Below are 20873 nucleotides of genomic sequence, written 5' to 3' on the forward strand. Positions count from 1 at the left end.
CTTTCATTAACACAAGTTGGTCCATCAGACTCAATACATCATCAGCGTAATCTTGTTGCTTCAAGACTTCTCTTAATTTATACACATGTTCCACAAAATAATCACATACCGATCGTGCATCCAAGTCACAGTGTCGAACAGCCATTCTACTCCTCCAAATGCTGTGAAGGCCCAATAACATAATCTGGTCGTACTGTGCAACATCACTAACTGAGCCACCGCGGCGGGGCGATCTCACAGTAGAAGCCAAACGCCACCTTGTTCAGGTGGTAAAACCTTGTCTTCGAGAAAGTCTTGTGGTGTGTTATATCCATGTGTTCCGGAGGGACTGTAGCAGCTTTGCGCACCTTACGCTGGAAGACAAACGGTGCAGCTATAGAACAGGTCCGTAAAGCTTGACGCGTAAAGTTTTGTGGATATATATGGCACGTAGGCCGTTTTACCTGTCTGTACAAGAAGTACCTGGTCCAGAGATAACCAACCCACAACATAATCAGAGCGGAGGCAGAAATGCTTTACTCAATCAAGTACGGTTGTACCGCAAAAACGATGATGTAGAGAACGCTGTTTAACCAATTTATACTTGGCTCGAAGCATATTGCTCAGAAATTTAGCAGGGTAATAGGCATGGTCACTGTTGTGTTCAATGCAGCATCGCGCCAGTCCACACGACTTATTTTTCTTTTTCGTGACGCAGAGGTGGCGCCAAAGTCAAAAACCGGGCATGCTTAGTTTCCTTCGAGACGCTTAGTTTGTTGCATGGTAACGGGCTTAATGGAAAATTTAAAGGCGGGAATGAATTAAAATGGTTGGAGTGCCGAGTTTGATATGCTTTATCGTTCTTCTGACCAATGGTAATTATACGGCCTTCTGTTTTTCCTAGTAAACAACTCCAACCAACGAAACTCAGAACATCTCTTGAAACAGCTTTAGACACGCTCTACGTAGATTAAAACGACTCATTCAATATCATGTGAAAAAAGCGATTATGCTGGAGCTGTTCAAAGAAGAAAAGAAAACTGTATTGATCGAGAGTTACCGCCGCGGCGAACGGCAATCATCAGGTAGGAAGATAATACTGTTTGCGGAGTGACGTAAATTGCTCTGTCGGATCGGCAGCTATGAAAGCAAAGGAGATTCTGGAGAGGAAAAGACATGGTGTTCCCATGGCACCCTTACTCAGGCATTTAAGAGTGAGGTCAAGCGTATCTTACTTCCTTACCTTTCATTACAGGCGTCGAATTTGCCGCGTAATAAGTGCAGCACAAAGTGCTAGGTTGGTCAGCGTTGTTCGAACTTTTACGTGCCATTACTATTCAGGGAAAGAGCACACCTGTTCAAGGATCGCTACCTCTAGTCTCTAAGTTTACGGTGCGAATTCCGTCTGTACAAATTGAAAATAGCAGCGTCTTTTGCGACCAGGGCAAAATTACAGGAGCATTATTTTCACCTGTCTCATCGCGCCCGGTTAAACCGATGAAGCCATTACCGGACATTTTCTCCCGGATTTGGCAATCAATATGGCTGGCAGGAGAGATGTACTGCGTGCTCGTGTGGACCGTAAGTAGTGCCATTTTGCTATAAGGCGATTGGAATGTTATTGCCAGCTCTCTTGGGAGCAAATGTTCTTTGTAGTGATACGCAGGATTCTGTTGGCAACGTGGAAGACAACAGCGCGAACAGGCGATATACGAAGCAAAGAACGGACACCACAAATGCTAACGCGTAACTGAAGGTTTAAAAATAAAATGCAGAATATCCACATAACGTCGGAAAAAGAACGCAGAAAACAACAACAACAAAAAACAACAGTCAAGAGAGTCTAACAGCCAACTCTCTTCGTAACGTGCGTGTGCTTGTTCTTATAGATTTGGTAGGCCTCCAAAACATAGCTAAAACTACCCGCGGGTGACTTAAAAACTTTTTCAAGCAAATGCTTACACCATAGGCATTCATGCAGTATACGCCTATACTGAATATAGAATGTTGGCCAAAGACCGCCTGTGCTCTTGCAAGGGCGCATTCAGGCGACGGACAGTTTGTCCGAAGTATGCTTGGCCGCACGAGAGCGGGGGTTTGTAGACCCCTTTTCCCACATGCGACGTACTGAGCATTGTGTTTCACCGAACACCTCCTCACTATACCAAGCAAAATACTGTTCGAGCGCTTGTTCACCATTCTGGCTACTTTATGAAAGTGCCACGTTAATGCCATACCTGCTACCCACATTTTACAGGTGATGTGAAAAGCAAAGAACGTAAAAAAGATATGCTATCGTTTTGAGTTCTTTCCTAGCTCTGTACTCGTAGGCGATGACCTGTTGGCATTCTTCACTTTTTAAGCGCACTGTTGTAGGCATGACGCGGAATATCGTGCGCAAAACCTGCTCCCCTTAATCTGCTAACTTGTTCGGTAAAACTTCCACTCATTCAGTGAACATGACTTGCACAATGAATAGCCCAGGCAAGCTACAGCAATCCAACATTTCTCAACTTCTGAATGTCCAGCGTAACCAGCCTGATTTCTTCTGTTTTGGTGTTGTTTTATTTGCTTTTTTTCGGCGTTATGCACATATTTTGCGTTGTCATATTAAGGCCTTAATTGCGATCCAGCGTTTTGCGGAGTTCATTGTTTGCTTCGCCTTTCTTTTGTTTGCGCTGTTTTTTTCATGATGAATTATCAATTAGCTGTAGTGTACTTATTAATTGAATTTAATTGCCTTTTTCATAAAGATACAATTTATGGGGGAATTAGCGAAAAGTTGCTCAAGTCAACTTCACTGTTCTTATAACTACTCTGCTGACAATCTGCTGATAACTCGTTGAGATAGGTCTTAGTGGAACCGAAGTACTACTATTCTGTCTTACTCACTGTCATAGCACATTAGAATAAAACGAGTTCGACAGCCAAAGTAAGCGCATTGAGTGAGCACCCGCTCTAGCAGCCTTTCAGCTTTCTCTGTAATTTTGAAGCTTTCGCGATCGAGGTGGTGGACCTCGGCGGGATTTTTCTTCTGGAGGCAGCATGCACTACTTCTCTTGTGAACAAAATTAAGATACCCCCAGCCAACGCATTCCGAACCAGGCTAAGGCCAAACTGTATGATAGCGCCATCTGACAAAGCACTACTGTACCTACGTTGTCGAGACCGGCCCTGCTTCGCCCTGCTCGAGATAGGCGCATGCCAGTGAAGAGCTTACAGTACAGTCTCTTCTTGGTCGGCGAACACGACAGCGCATCCGAATCAAGCGGTCATGCGACGGTAACCATGGCAACCGATTCGCTGACTGGGCGTTGCGATGTGCACGCTGCGGATGACTGTGCATTTTTCACTGCCGCCAGGGGCAAGCCTTTCATTTTGCGGTGCGGAGGGATCGCTTTCGCATTATCGCCCGCCCCCGTCTGTCGTTTACACGCGCCGCTAATCACCAGCTGTGTTTTTTTGCTGCCCTGCGTGCGCTATGCACGTTGTCCGGTTACCTCGTGGCAAGCAGGGGAACGCCGCGGCTTCACTTCTTCGCTCCATTTTCCTCCACCGACGACAAGACGGAACGCACTGCGACAAAGACTGGTAAGTACAGATGCGGCTAAGAACTTTGGGGACACTTACGTTAACCTAGAGAGTATGATGGGATAATGTTAAAGGGTCCCTACGGACCCTTGCTTTTCTCTGGCGCACCCTTTTGCAGACATCGGTACGCTTATAATCACACATGACTTTTATTATTACACATCCTCATTCATATTTACTATTACTGACGCCAATTAGTGACCCCAATTAGCTGAGTGTTCCTGTAACGTAATTTGCTTACTGCGCGGTGTGAGATGCTCGTGCAAAGGCCTCTACGTATCCTAATGAACGAATGCTCCTCAGTACTGTATAGGTGCGGTTCGATTCCGCTGGACCAGTATTTTTTTCTTCTATAGCGAAACTCCGCACTAGCTTCTTGGTCAGTTAGGATATTCCAGTCAGAACGACGCCGACGTCGGATTTTCCGCGTTTGAAATTTTCTCGCATGTACCGTTCAGGAAAGATATGGTGGATTCTAGGGCTCATACACGAAACCACCAGCGGCATGTGTTAATGTTTGTACAACGTGGTTCCAAGTTTTCGCTAGATAACTGACAAGGGGAAGTATGAACCATCACACAACATTCCCGTATTCTCGTATGCGATGCTATAGAGAGTGGGTTCATTACCAAGATTTTAAATTATCCGACATAAATAATTATTTGCATTAAACATTTAAATCTCTTCGCGTTCACCTTGGAATAATACCATGGATGAAAGAGCTTTAAAAAAAGCACAAATCCAAAAGACTTTCCTGTAAAGTAAGCAGAACTAATATACGAGATGCTGCTCAAGGCTTGTAGAAAAAAAATAATGAACATGTGCTTATAGCATACGGGATGAACACGCCGGAACAAAACAATTGTACCTACTAGTCTAGCATTTCCTTCATGATATCGTATGCTCCTGCTGGTAATACCATTACTAGTATACCAAGGATGGTCTATTCATTCATACATTGTTTTAATAATACCACGACTTGCAAAGTACAAAAGAATTGCTGTACCCATATCCAGTGGCTAGCTCTGGGTCCATGGCAAACGTAGGATAGAAGCACAAACGCAGCAGACAAGGAAATGAAAGAAAAATTACTAAAAATGTGGCCGAGTTATTCTTTTGTTGTGTTGTGAATTATTTAGCCATTGGCGCTGATATTGAAAGGAATAGCAATAGGTGTTAAAAATGCGAAAAATCCTTGGTCTAGCTGGTTCATTACAGCACTGCGTTCAAATTGGCCCCTCGCCCCCATCGCCCCCCCCCCCCCCCCCCCCCCTCGAAAAAAAAAAGGCAGATGAAGGAAGAGACACCCACGTAGTCCACTATGGAGTATGCTAGCATGCAATGTTGATTCAAACGCTGGTCATAAAATTGACATTGTTGCATCTTTTTCTTTTGTTCTAGTTTATATTGTTAGTTCGGTGTACTGTTCGATGCACTGTTAGTTCGGTGCACCTTTGTGCAGTCTGTTTTTACTGCTCTATATTAGCTTTGTCAGTCTCTCAAAAAGTAATGTGGAAGAGTCCAGTTGTCTGTATACAGATGCGGTCAGACTAATGCGGACGCATAACCACGAAAAACTGCTTACGCGCCACCCAGCAACACCGTCAGGAACTGTTTGTGTCTGGACGCGCGGGGAGCGTTCGGCGACATGGCCCACTTTTTGCCGCAAGCCTATAGAAGCGTCACAGCTTAGCTGATATCACGGTGCTGATATTCTGCTGACGACAGCAGGCGTTCCGTCGCTCCCATCGAGGAGCGGCTCGAGCTGTGAACGGGCGCAAGACGGCCGTCTCGTACCGCATGTTATCTTGTCCTCTCAAGGCCATGCGGCCATCGCTTCGCAGCAAAGTCGACTGCGCTCTGGCGTGCCAAAGCACAACGCGAAGAGTGATCCTTTCTGTATAGCGGATGATAAAATGAAAAAGCCTCCACTCCCCATTGGTACTGATATGGTATTTTATAACTGGGGCCGACATTTAGACCATGTCGAACTTTCTGCGGGAATAGAAGACGCAGAAATCTCGGTGCGACAGGCGAAGAAAGATGCCGGCAAGAATGTCTTTAGTAGTTCGAAGCAAATAATTAACCAGTCGTTACAGGGAACATCTCAAGGAGACACGTCGGGCAGCAGGACGTTCAATGTCAGCGGTGAACAGAGCAATACCAACCTATCGGGACGGGCATGAGATGCTCCACGGTCAGGCAGAACGTCTGTGGAACGTCTGTGGAACAGACGTAGAACGTCTGTGGAAGAAGATCGAATAATCACCGCAGCAGCAGTCGCAGACTTGTTCTGAGCACCCAGGAAATTTGGGACACATTGAACATAGATGCCAACGTGAGAACAATTCGGCGGCGAATACAAGAGGCTGGAGTCCAGCCATGTGTGCCAGCTCAAAAGCTTTACTTCATGGACAGACTACCACGACAACGCCTGGAATTTGCACGAGTGCATGCGGAGTGGGACATCAGCGATTGGGGCGAAGTATAATCTTCACGGACGGAAGCGCGTTCAGCTCGCGGTGGGATCAGCATCGCTGAGTGTGGCGACCGTTACGCTCAAGGTACTTACGGCAGTAGCAATGGCTACTTACTTTGACCTTTTCGTATTATATCTCAATCCTCACTGTCTTGCATCTTAAAACAAGATCTTGGTTGCCAGGAAGGCTGAACATTCTTCGCTTACTATGCACTTACTATCTTTCGTGTTCTCTCAGTGGTAGACCTCTTGTGCTCTTGAGCATTTCCCCGTAACCCTTTTTCACCTCATGACAATTCATTGTCTCATGGTAGAATTTAAAGGACAGAACCGTTGGAAGGAGCGGTAGTGTTATTGCGGGAGGCTACATTACTTGAACAATGGATTTCCGGTCAGTTGTTGTAAATATGTTTCGCTAAAAGGGGGGGGGGGGGGGGGGTAGGGGGACGCCTTTTTCATGTAGGCGTTAAATTTCCTCCTTCAGAGCCTTAACTAACATTTTATACTTTAGTATTTTTTAATGTAAAAGTTTTTACACCATTAAAGGTGTACCGCTGTCCTAAGATTGACGTCTCGGGACTTTAGTATAGCCTTGCTTCACGGGGGAATGTCTACGCGGAGTGAATGCCCTGTTTGCGACGAAGGACGAATACTGTGTTGTCTCGAGGCCGCATCGCTAGGCGGCCCTCAGAGTGCGCAGGCCACTGCCGTTTCGGCCTGTCTCCTTCTGACCGCATATTTATTTTTATTTTACGCCCTTCTTCCCTTTTCTCCAGTTCAGGGTATCCAGCCGGAGCACCCTACAGGTTAACCTCCCCACCTTTCCTCTTCTTCAGTCTCTTTCGCAAAGGGTGGTGGCACTGGGACGAGCGAACACCCTTTTGTTACACCTACTGGGGTGTCAAAATACCGAGCGATTGTACCTATATGTATAATCCCTGGGCACGATCTGGGCTGACTGTGGGGCACTTTGAGTGTCCATTGCTTCGGACCATTAGAGACTACCATACTACAACTAAGCTTTGCAGCGTGGCCTCTTTGAAGAGATCCTTTGAAGGGAAGAGGTCAGCGCCAATGAAAAGGCTCTTCGCGCTTCATAGCGCAAGATAACTCGACGCGCGAAGCCGAAGCTAAACTCAGCCCGCTTGGAGGAAAGCTATACCTGGCGGTGTGGTCCGAAACAGTTCAGCATCTTTGGAAAACAGTGACAGCGCCAGAGTTGCAGCAAAGAGGGGGGCGTGGATAGGGTCACTGTAGGCTCGGCGGTGAGCAGTCTTGCTGCTTGTGGAGGGCAAAGTGCTTGTGCTCCTTTCCTGCATTGACAGGTGTCGCTTAGATACACTTTTTCCTAGTTGTCGTTTATATCCTGCTGGAGCATATACAGGAACACTGGTTTCACCTGACTTCATCGTACTTTGCGTGCTCTGTATTATTCTGGCCGCAGCTGTAGGTGTCTGTTTCTTCGTCTGCATTCTTTTTTGCATAGTTTGACGGGTAATCCCATGAAACCATAAAGATGACAATCAATCAATCAATCAATCAATCAATCAATCAATCAATCAATCAATCAATCAATCAATCAATCAATCAATCAATCAATCAATCAATCAATCAATCAATCAATCAATCAATCAATCAATCAATCAATCAATCAATCAATCGATCAATCGATCAATCGATCAATCGATCAATCAATCCATCAATCCATCAATCAATCAATCAATCAATCAATCCATCAATCAATCAATCAATCAATCAATCAATCAATCAATCTATTTTAACCAAGTTCAAGGAACAGTTGACAGACATCCATATTTGCTCCGCAGCCTATAATGTGCTACATGAATTTTTTTCATTCGACAAGTTATGATGGTAGTGAATTTTTGTGGTGCAAGGCCATCTGCGGTCAAAGAGTGCCATGGAATAAGGTATTTTCTTTTGCTCAAGGTGGGTTCAAAAACCCATTACCCAAGCATATCACACTAATTAAGCCGAGCATCAGGCCAGGGGAAAGCTCGTACCCATTTTATCACCGGTGGATACGCGACGGCACTGGGGACCGAGCCCCGCGCCTACCGCATGTGAGACGGATGCTCAGTCACTTCAGCATAAGACGAAAGTCATGTAACCTTGTATCTCTCGGCCATCGGTATAAATTAGTCAGTTTTGTCGAGTGACTGAATACGTTCCAGCACTGGCGGGTGAGAGTTTCGCCAGGCAGAGTAGAGCCAGTCGTTAACAGGGAAGCCGAGGTTGTCCCGGTTCAGCTTGATGAGTCCACCTCGGAGCGACGAAGACTGGTGCAGGCGGCATGCAAAGAAGTCTGCCTGGAACTCGAAGTGCCGGCTCAGTGCCGTCATCAGGGCGGTGACCAACTGCAACACATCGCGGCACAGATGAAAATTGCATCGAATATTTTGGGAAATGAAAAGAATGAAGCTGATTTTTAGGAATAAGCCAGAATGTGTACGCTTTGGTGCCAGTCACAGTATTGAGAACAACAAATTGCTAATTAAAAAAAAGCTAAAACTAGAAATTGCGAGATGCTGCGCTTTAAGAGTTAGATACAGTGACATTCTAGACATTTCAAGCCACAAAATTACAGTATGTTAGCATACTCAACACAGGACTCTCTAAAATGCAGCTGCCGTGACCATTAGAATTCCACTATATTGGAAGGAAAAACTGTCAACCCAGCTGCCAAGCTGCCAAATTCCTACAAAATGTAACAATTAACTGGCACAAGGCATCACTTTTCTGAGGTTCTATGATTTGAAGCAGTCAGTGTCGCTCAAGCCTCTAAAACGCCAGAATAGATATAAATGCTTTTACATCTCACAGATTGGACTTGAGATATTAGAGAGTGGAAGAAAGCTGTGGAAGCTAATTTTTAATTGCAGTACTTTTTTGTAGGAATGGCGTTACTATCAACACGTGGAGTAAAGTACCTCCCAAATATGCACGGTAGAAAGGCGCTTGTTTTCAGCAGCGCATTATTTACTTGTGTACTAGTACATATGCACGAGCAACTTTCACTGTATGAAGCTTTTCAGAATAGATGACTGAGATCTTAACTGCATATAATCTATGGCTTTTAGCCAACGTTTTCGCAATACTAGAAGTTGATTTGCGTTCGTAACTTTTGTACTGCCCCACTTATTAACAGTAATTATTTACCGATGGAAAAACACCCTGATAAGGAAGTTTTCTTGACAGAGGGATTAAACATTTTTGCAGGCTGCCAAGTAAGTGATACGACTTTGTTTCCATCTAATCAAAAGAACTGTCTCAAAGCGCAAATTAAGACGCATACCTAGCTGTTTTACGAAATCTTTCATTGCTGCAGAGTTTCCTCTAAAAGTGTCCGATATTTTTTTCTTTTAACATCATAGCTTCAGTTTCTTTTTTCATTACAGAAATCAAAGTAATCCAATGATGAGTCTGTTACATTTTATCTCGAGGCGTATGAATTCTTTGTTTTTTTTTTTTTCGAATGCCAATTTCGGGAAATATTTTAGCAGAAAGCAGTATTACTATTAGTTATGGGGTTACATTCAACAAAAAAAGCTGGAAAGTTTTTGGGTCTCAATTTTTCTGAACCACTGGAGGAAACTGGGAGACGAAATTGGGCTATAACTACTGAAGTCTGGAGTAATTTTGAAATCATTTTTAAGTGAATCTGGTGTTCTCCACTGCAGCTGGAGAAGCTGTTAAAATTAAAAATATAATATGTAAATTTTGGTATATACTATGTAATGCGTGAACAGACATTAGTTGAAAATAAATGTCTATAAATTTACTTCTTTCTGCTTTGTTTTGAAATTAAACTATTCGTTAATTTCTATAAGAGCTGAAGAAACTGTTAACACCAGCGCTCTGAATATGTTGAATTGCACTAGAGTCATGTGTACTGCCTGCAAGAGCAAATTAACAGTTATAAATTTATCTACTGTATTCGTAATAAGGGAGTAATTACTCATTGACATCCACCCGAGAGCAGCCATACGGCTACAAAGGAAAGCCGTACAGCTTTCTCAGAAACTTCGTAGTTAAAGAAAAATTCGTCCTGGTCCGGACCAGGACGAATTTTTCTTTAACTACGAAGTTTCTGAGAAAGCTGTATAGCTTACCTTTGTAGCCGTATGGCTGCGCTCGGGTGGATGTCAATGAGTAATTACTCCCTTATTACAAATCTACTCCACCTTGGGAGATTCCCCTAAACATTTGACCATCTTCTGTATTCATGCTGGATTAATGATTGTTTAAGTTGATAACATTTCAGGCACGTCTTTTAATATCACATGTTGAAATTTTACGTAATAATAATCAAACTAGTTTAATTTGAGTGTTCCCCTCTCAAATTAATGACAGTTGGAAGATGTAAAAGAAATGTAGTGTGAGTCAGCTTATTAATAAAGAATCTAGGTCAGTGCGTGAACAATGCAAAAAGAAACGTGAAAGCAGCGCATGTCAGACAAAACTTCCGCCACTTGGCGGAATCGGGGAAGATTCAAGTGCAAGTAGAAAATGCTGCTGATTTGCGACAGGCCTGCTTACAGTGTTGCACGGCGAAAGTATCAGTCCTAGGATCAGATTAAATCCAATAAAGACGGGCTTGGAGTCGTAGAAGCCAAAAGCTTTATATACTTTTTCGTCTTCAAAAAGCTTGTAGAGAGCCATGAAACAGAAAAAACTGTAGATCTGCAAGAGGAACGCAAAAAATTAATAGGAGCAGAAGGACGTGATTTTCCTTATTGTCTCGAGAAAGAATGAACCGAATCTTTAGACTGCGCTTGATTAAGACTAATAAATAAAATACCTCAATGCTTTGCAAAAGCTGTTATTGTTTATTTGGCAATATGCACTCTTAAAAGAGCAGAAACACTTATGATCTTGACAGTGGTTTGTCACATCACGCGTCTAGTTTACCTCAGGTGCCACCAAATGACAAACATGCTATTCAAACCTATTCTGATGTCTCGTTAAACATCTAACTCCCAGGAACGATAACAAAAAGAACAACAGCAACAACATGTGACTATGTGGAAGAACGTTGTTGATAGAAAACTGGAGCACAATCCGTAATTCTACGCTAACCATTTCATCGTAAGCCTCTTTATGTGCAGTGCAGGGCAAAGCTATTCGTCTGACTTTCTCCCATGCCCTGCTATAGTACGTACTTTCAATACCTCGCTTCACGGTCCTGCATTTACATTCTAATGGCCGATGCTCCTCTTTATGGATGGCGAGAGCAGTTGCGTTCTAAACACATGCATTTATGTGACGTACCTGGCGTATGATGAACATTTTGGTCACGTGGGCATGCTTCCAGTGTCCCAGTTCGTGGGCGAGGATACCCAGAATCTCATCATCATTGCAGCCAACTCTTTTGTGTGGCTTCTTTATGGCTACTGTCTTAAGAGAGAAGGGCAGAGTAAAAAAAAAAAAGAAACGCAAAGAGTAAAAGGAAAACCGTCGATATGTATGATAGGAGATGGAAATTTGAGCTGAGTTTATTAACAAGGCTACGCTATATAACGACTTAAGCTGTATAGTGACTTTTGTATTGGGTTAACAGAATCGCCGCAATACGTTGTAACCAAGAAGTCTTGTGTTTATATGCCTGTTGGCACGTGTATATGCTATTCAAAAATGGGAGGAAGTGGGTGACAATGAGAGTTCAGCCTTTTGAGTGTTACGTATGCTAGGTGGATGTGGATGGTGAATGGGGGCAGTATGTGCATTTAAATATCGTTGTCACATCCCTGCACCAGGGAAGGGTAAATGATAAAGATGGTGATGACGAATTTCGATGACACAAGGTGTTTCGCAAGGTGGGATCAGAGGCCCATTTCATAATCATTTCTTCTCAGTAAGTCGAGCACCAGGCCGTGGAACAGCTTGCATCCTTTGTATCATACGTGGGTACTGGGCGGCACTGGGAGATCGAACCCCCTCCACATCCCGCATATATAGTGAATGCTTAGACAACTACCCTGCCGCTAAGGTTCAAGAATACGTGCTAATTAAATGCAAGTTCCTCGCTCTTTCAGATACCTTAGCTTCAGACGTGTCGTTCCCGCTTGTCACAGCCGAACCTTCATTCCCGGCCGACCGATCTGTTTCAAACAGGGTGTCAAATAAGACAATCTTTTTTTTAAACACGCCGTAGAAGTAGGCGTTGCTGTGCGACGACCTCTTTGAGCCTGCAATGTAAAAAGTTGTTGTTAAGCTTAGTGCACCTGTTCTTTCTGTGTGAACGACTGATTCCTATCATACTATGATAGTTAAAATCTTGAGGACCTTGCATAGTAACTCATAAATAAGCCGCATTATTGAACATGTGTCTTTGGTCTATCACAGGGGCTTTCACAGTGGGTCCTGTAAAACGCTTGCGCTGCTTGGAGTGCTTTTTGGGTAATCTGGTCGCATAAATCCAAGCATGTGCCAGCCCTAATATTTATTTTACCTAACTAGAGCGCAGCGTACGCGCCGAATCAGCATGTGTGTCGTCTTTCCTTCTGTCGGCCTTGCTTTTGCGCTGCTTTGCCTCTCGTTAATCAATGAACGAACTAGCACAAATTGCCAGTCTAAATTACCTACTTTATTCTGGGATGGATAATACTGTAATTGGCTACCGTAGCCAATTTCCGTACAAAGCCATTCATTATTCACTATACTTGCAAATTTCCTGTCAAGTAGAAAGGTAGCGAAGCTAAGACACATAGGGTTTCGGACCGTTAGGGATCATCCACGCTAAAATATTAAGACTTCTGGACTATTAGCAACAACTGCTTTCGATTTCATACTCCTGCGCTCGTTCCTTACAGCAATGAAATGTTGCCTGAAAGAAAACTATGAAGCATATGACTGTCAACAGTGGGGAAATTATGATAGTTGACAATGAGGAAGGAAAATGGTTTAGAGGATTATCACTGTCATTTGGCGTCCCACACTTACTCGGTCATGAATGCTTACCTTCAACTACTAAAATTTCCTTCAGGGGAAAGCCGACGCTACCCGCCAGCTTTTCGATTTCGGTCTTCAGCTTCCCTTCAGGCAGCGGCGTGAACTTGTCGAAGAGTGGCGCAATGTACTCCATGTAGATGAATGAGATAAACTGAAATGTGCCAAGAGCACATCATGAAGTACAGTACACAATCTAGACCGGCAAGCACGCCTGGAATGCCAGCGCGCACGCACGCACACGTAGATACGTACACACACACGCATACACACGCACGTACACGTAGATAAACACACACACACACACACACACACACACACACACACACACACACACACACACACACACACACACACACACACACACACACACACACACACACACACACACACACACACACACACACACACACACACACACACACACACACACACACACACACACACACACACACACACACACACACACACACACACACACACACACACACACACACACACACACACACACACACACACACACACACACACACACACACACACACACACACACACACACACACACACACACACACACACACACACACACACACACACACACACACACACACACACACACACACACACACACACACACACACACACACACACACACACACACACACACACACACACACACACACACACACACACACACACACACACACACACACACACACACACACACACACACACACACACACACACACACACACACACACACACACACACACACACACACACACACACACACACACACACACACACACACACACACACACACACACACACACACACACACACACACACACACACACACACACACACACACACACACACACACACACACACACACACACACACACACACACACACACACACACACACACACACACACACGCGCGCGCATGTACGCACGCGCGCACATACACGCACGCGCATGCGCGCACACACTTACGCACGCATACACGCGCGCACACATGCGCACGCACACACACTTACGCACGCACACACGCGTGCACACGCATGCGCATTGGCATGCAGATATACAGACGTGTACTCTGTTCGAGAGAACAGATAACCACATGACAAAAATTACATGCTGAAAACACGAGAGAAGCCAACAGCCACAGAAACCAAGGGGCACAGGGGATTTTTAATTCATTTTTTTATTTTGTGGTGTTGATCAATTGATAATATTACTGAATATGTTATCGCCTAAAGCTAATTGATTAGAAAAGCAGAAGGAAAAAGAACCACCCGCCGGTGGGATCCGAACCCACGACCTCCGAATTACGCGTCCGGTGCTCTACCTCTGAGCTACGGCGACTTTTTTTTTTCTTTATTGCCTTCAAAGGCGTGGGAATACAGTGCATTACAACATATGTGACTATTTACATGGCTATTTACATGGCTACAGCACTCCTCCCTTCCAGCGACCATTCCAACTTCTTCAGTTGGGATAGATTCTGGAAAAGGGATACAATTTCTTCGTCAAAACCTCGGTCTTTTAACACATCGTAAATTTTCAGGACACTCTCAACAAAATATTGATACACAGATCTGGCTCCAGGATCGCAATGGCGATATGCCATGGCACTACGCCACACAGCATGCAAGCCAAGTAGAAAAATGGTGTCATATGGAGCTCCATCGTCTTCGACAGGCAGAAACCTAATGCCGTGCGGAGTGAGCGGCAAATCTTTCTTTATGGTTCGCTGCAACACGTCCCAAAAGAAGATTGCATTATTACAGTCGACAAAAACATGGTCAATTGTTTCCTCCTTCCTACACAGAAGGCAATGGGTGCCCCACGGGACGTACATGTCTCTTTCATGTAACCAGCTTTTAACAGGTAAGGTACCTGTGTGCAGCTGAAAGAAGAAAGTTTTTGCTGAAGGTGTTACCCACATTCTTCTTACCCTCTTTAACACATTTTGTCCCGGTGAAGCCCCAAATGCCGACCGATACAAGGGAGCGGGAAAAAGGACGTGTAATAAGTCTTTCTTAAGTTGCCTTTTCTTCACAGTTGTCAAATATTCTCTGGAAAAACGGGTGACAAGAAATCGATAAGAGGCGAGTCGCCGAGGGGGGTCTCTCCCTCTCTCACTTGTTTTTAAGCCAATTGGTCATGCGCTTCATGTTTCTCCGCGAAAGAAGAAACCCTTTCCTCCAGTGTTTTGTTCAGTTTATGTTGCCAAATGCACTCCCAGACTTTGTAATCTCCTCTGCCGGAGGTGGTCGCTACAGTGTGTCTCGTTACCTTCGTGAGGTTGTCGCATCTGAGCTACGGCGACGGCTGTCAAACCTTCTGCTTTCGGGGGTATTTATGTTTTACACATAACCTAACCTTGGGAGTGTTCACCAGCGCCACCCACGCACGGGAGACTTGAGGGTAGAGACTATACTGCTGTAGAACCATTGCCTTAGTATGCATGTATCCCAACTAAAGCTAGAGCCAAAGACAGGTGGAGCCAACTTCGACATTGTTGTTGACCATTGTATGCAGTTACTCAGAATATTTTTGTATTTGTTCAGTTGAATAATGAATGAATGGAAAAATAATTTTTCAGCAATTTCATGCCAAAAAAAAAAAAACGTCTAACGCATGGCTTTTTATTTAGATGTGCCCTATAGAGCTTTTTTTCCCCGTTGAAAAGAAATGGCGCGAAATAGGAAAAAAATCTGACGTGATTATGCGCTTGTGCACCGCGACAGCAGCGTTATGAAAAACGCAGCTTCGTGACCGTAGCAACGTTCGATAGTGCCGCAAATAATGCGAGGCGAATGCTATTAGTGGGCGCTGGCAGCAAAGTTAAGAATAATACGGAGTGGCGGTAAGCGGTTCTCGTCTGGCGCCTCGCATGTGGCGTCTTAACATTCCGACGCGGCGCTGTGCTCTTGAAATTGGCGACTTTTCACGAGGGACCGACGACTACGAATGCTGCGCTGTTTTGGCCTGTGTGGAGATAACAGGAATTTGCGAGTCTGGTTTTCCAAACTGCGATTGTTTATGGTTTATGAGGTTTAACGTCCCAAAGCGACCCAGGCTATGAGGGACGCCGTGATTCTGGGCTCCGGAAATTTCGACCACCTGGGGTTAATCTTTAGCATGCACTGACATCGCACAGTACACGGGCCTCTAGAATTTCTCCTCCATCGAAATTCAACCACAGCGGCCGGGATCGAACTCGCGTCTTTCGGGTCAGCAGCCGAGCGTCGTAACCACTGAGCCACCGCGGCGGCAAACCATAAACCATGCATAAACCGAACCAAACTGCGATGGCGCTTCATTTATTGTTTGTATCATATACCATCATTTCTCCAGATAGCAACTGTGCAAGTGAATGAACTTTTTCCCGAAGCCGAACAACTTCATGCAGGATTTAATGTAATTCCTGATCGTTATGCTGAGCGCCTAGCTTTACAACGATTATAAACAGAAACGGAGCATGTCTGAGATATGACACCAGAACTATCAAGACGATGGTAAGCTAAGCAAGTTGACAGAGGTTCATGGCTGCAAACGACGCGCTAACTCAAAATGAAAAGAAAGATAAGCACAGAACATGACGAGTCTGGCTTCGGAAAGCCGGTTCGAAAAATTAAACAGAAGAAGAAATGTAGAAACAAGCTAACAGTCACTGAAGCCAAGAAAAGGCGAAGTGTTTGCCACTTCTTTTTTATAGTGGTGTCGGTTAGGGTGCAAGATTAGCCCTGCAATAATTTAATTAGAGAACCGTTTCACAGAAAGAAGGAGAACGACCACGCAACCGCTGGGATTTGAACTTACGACCTCCGAATGCCGTATGCAGATTTATGAAGGTAATTTTTTTCGCACAGAAACAGTTTATGCTACGAATTTACCCTTGCAAGGCGCTTATAGTAGGGGCTTTGGAAAAGCCAGTCGTTTGCTGCTTGAATACTACTGGTCTCCGAACATGGAGCAGTAACACCACTTCCATTGTGAGAAGATTTTGCTGCCCCTGCTTGAAGGAAGGGAAAAGAAAACTCACAGCAGCGACAGCCAAGGTGAAGAACCACAGGAGGACAAAGAAGTATTCGCCACCAATCTTGACAATCTGGACAATGCCACACGTGAATGGGAGCCTGATGACTTGGCCCAGGATGAACCTTTTCGCTGTGTCCTTTGCGAAAAATCTTGGGGTCTGGAAAGATAGGAAGCAAGAAAAATAAAGCTTAGCGCTATGTACCCCTTTTGCCAAAAGTAACCGAGCAACAGGTTCTTGCTTCTCAAACGTATAACGGAGAATTTGCAGCAGCCCTAAAGACCGAACGGTGCCATAATGTAAGGACAAGGTCTCGCCTTTCTTTACACAGAATCAGGGCTTAAGGGCTGCCATGATTGCTTCGCTACGCGCCTAAGAAACGAACCACCTGTGCCGGGTTACTTTCGGCAAAGACTGTACGTATATGCTCAGCTTGTTTGTGCGCTATCACTGAATTAAGACAGGTACGGGCCTCGTCAAAAGTATACGGCCCAAGGGGTTTGCTTGTGAGGCGTGCAGCATGCCTCGCTATGCACCCTCAGCGACAGTAATCTCTTAAAAGAGGAATGGCATCACGTCCATAAAGTGTCCAGTTTCTAGTTTTTTTGTGTTTTTTTTACTCGCTGAGTGTATGTCCAGGTTCGCTATTTTTGGCTTTGTTGTCCTAAAGACGTAGGAGGCATGCGATGCGGTTTTCGTTGTTTTTGGTTTGCGTGCTATTTATCCCCTTGCCTGTATGTTAATTCTGTGTATCTCATTGTTTGCTATTTCAATTTTTTTTTGTCCTAGAGACATTTTAGCTATGCGTTGTTGTTTCCTTCATTTTTCATTGCATCTGTGTTAATTATGTGTAACTCATTGATCTTTACATATAATTCATGTAGTACGTATGCGATGTTGTTGCTTTTCTTGTTTTTCCTTTGTGTACTTTACTGTGTAATTTGCCACCCGCCTGAGCAATGTAACGGGTGACGGGGCCACGTCAGGCAAAAAATGAATTGCCTTTTGTCCCGTCACCTCTGACAAATCGTTGTCAAAATAAACTTCACTTCACTTCACTTCACGTCCTCAATTCTCCCAAGCTTTGGACTGATAGATAAGCTAGGGAGCCACGCTAAGCAGCTTAGGCACAAACGCCTTGGGCTGTATACTTTTGACAGAGGCTGTACATTGAGAGTGAAACAGTAGTGATAAAAAACTCTTCACAGAGCTGTACGTAGCTACACTAGCCTGTAGAGAAACAGCGGACTGGTAACTGTTTCCAAATAAATCATAGGCAGCCAGACAAAATTTAAAAACAGTAGTCTAATAAGCAGGCTACTGCCTCCAGACAAATGATAGGAGAAAAGTACGATTTTTTCCACCTGTTTGTTAAACCCATGACGCTGCTCAATAACAAATATGTAGTATGTGTTCCAGGGTAAACCAAGTAATGTTGACATCAGCGATCCCGCAGATAGGAACAGACATGTGACCACCAGCTAGAAAAAAAAGGAAAAAAAGATCATCGTGAGTGTCAATCAAATACTATCACAAAAGAAAGAGGAATCGAAGTAGTGGTCTTGAAAGCACCTCATTATTTGGTGCGCCAAACCGTGCTGCCACTTTCTCACAAAATTTCCAGAAAGAGCAGATTCCACCAGACAGAAGTACCGCCTGCAAATAATAAGAGCAAAGATAAGGGACGATCAGGGGTCATATTCTGGACAGTAGATTCATATCAGTTAGCATTCTAATACAATTTTGAAGAACAAAACACAGGCTGAAATGCTGTCAAGACATGGTCCTCAGAAATAAACCTGTTGTTTCACTTTTGCTATATACCGGGTGTTGAGCGAACACTGTTAGAAATTTCTTAAAAATTAGGAGCTCGAAATTAAAAGGAAATCTTTTAACGAATTAAGTCTCAGCCGCGGCGGATGTCAGCCGTTCTAAATAACCCTGATAAAAATATATTTCAGTAAATAACTTTCAAATTAATGCAGTGTAGTGTTAGTGTCAATGAGGAGCTCGGAGTCATGTGCAAGGCGGTGTCAAATTATTTTTCAAAGGAAAAAAAAAAGTCACTCTCTAGAGTTCTGCAACACGAGAAATTTCGGCGCCTTTTTCCGCACGAAACGGAAACTGATCGCATGAGTCGCGCACAGAGCTCTTTTGTGTGTTAACCTGGTGTGCCTGCTTAAGTTGTTCCGTGTATAAAATGTTTATAAATATGCTGAAACATCGAACAGCACGCACGCATTTCTGCAGTGGGGTAATCGAGGCGTAACAAGGATTAGACCGTGACTTTTTTAGCGTGGCGGTCCCTTATTGTGGTAATGCGCCATGGGCCAAGAGCATACGCATTTGGCATAAGAGGCCCCTTTTCTGCTCCAACACCTACAGCTATGCTATCCAGCCGACGAATACAATAAGCATTACTTCGAGCAGCCATTAGCGGGTCCGATACCCTTAATGTGATTTCAAGAAGCGCTTTCCTGCCTTGGCTACCCGCTGGATGCAATGGTACAGGAGATAATTTTCACAGTGACGATCGTCGGATTTGAGGTACAAAGCTGACAGGAGTGCCAAAGACGCACAAGAGGCCGCCGGAAAGCGTTGTTGTGGTCACTGTCTACTCTGGGGCTCGCAACCACTTCGTGCGTGCTGATATTAGGTTCTGTACTATTGCTCTTGTGCATGGCATTGAGACCAGTACTGCCGCAGATACAGTTTACGCGGACCGGAAACGTTTCTCTGTGTTTTTGCAATCAAACGTTCGCGCCGCAATAGTGCATATATATAATAGTTCCAAATAACGAGGGCGCCAATGTAGTGTCTAGTTTAGAATAGGGAGGGCGCCACATTCATGGCAGAGCCCCGAGTGCCGGTCTAGGGCGAGCACCGCGAAACACGAATTTCACGAAACAGGAGAATGTGAAACTTAAAGAGGACAGGGCATAAAAGGCGGATGGCGAGTGCCGAGACAAAATTTGTAAGAATGCGAGGGCTTTAATGAAACCAGTTTAATCTAGCGTCGTCTCTTAGGGATTGCATAGATCTTTTCAGCGAGAACAATCGTAGCAAGGTAATAATGGACGCCACAAAAAACGCAACAATGGTTCGGGAGTGCCAGATTCACAAGCAAGTGGCATGCGATGAGCAGCTTAAATGAGCGACTTACCGTTGTCGTCAGCACATCCCAGATACCGCGGTAGAAACCAAAATCCATCGTGTCCAGCTGGTAGAGCCTTGCCTTCGAGAAAGTCTCTTGGTCTGTAATGTCCCTGAGTTCCGGAGGGACTTGATGGGCAGCGTTGCACACCTTGCGCTGGAAAATAAAGGGTACAGGTAGAACAGGTCAATAAACTATGGCGCAAGTTTTGCGCCTGCATATATGTAGTCAGCCTTACCTGTCTGTGGAATAGGTACCTGTACCAGAGGTATTTCAACCACGACATGATGATCGCGAAGGCAAAAATGTTTTGTTCAGTCCAATAAGGTTGTAGCAAATAACTGACGAACAAGGGCACCCTGGTTAACCAATTCATGGCTGCTTTGAAGCACATTGCTCAGAAATTTAGAAGGGTATGCACCGTCACTGGGGCGAGCATGGCATCTTCTCTCATCACTTCGGTCAACAGTACTGGCATCTACACGATCTAAAAAAAGACATCGACGCGGCGTCAGCGGTTACTTTTACCGTAGAGGATTTTAGGTGGCCCTGCATGCCTTCCCAGCACGCAGGCACCGGCCTGCTATTCGCCCCGGGAACCACCGGTCCCCCCTGCTGTGCCGACCGGCAGAGGGAGGGAGCGTCTTTCTTTTCT

At 44.7% G+C, this 20873-nt stretch overlaps 1 pseudogene; it reads right to left on the minus strand.

Moving 5' to 3' along the window:
- Positions 1 to 8205: 8205 nt before the first annotated feature.
- On the minus strand, positions 8206 to 20672 carry LOC149358690 (CAAX prenyl protease 1 homolog; annotated as a pseudogene).
- Positions 20673 to 20873: the final 201 nt, after the last annotated feature.

Source organism: Amblyomma mixtum, chromosome 2 (genome assembly GCF_055824585.1).
Source record: "Amblyomma mixtum isolate Tamu chromosome 2, ASM5582458v1, whole genome shotgun sequence".
In the NCBI taxonomy this organism is placed as follows: Eukaryota; Metazoa; Arthropoda; class Arachnida; order Ixodida; family Ixodidae; genus Amblyomma; species Amblyomma mixtum.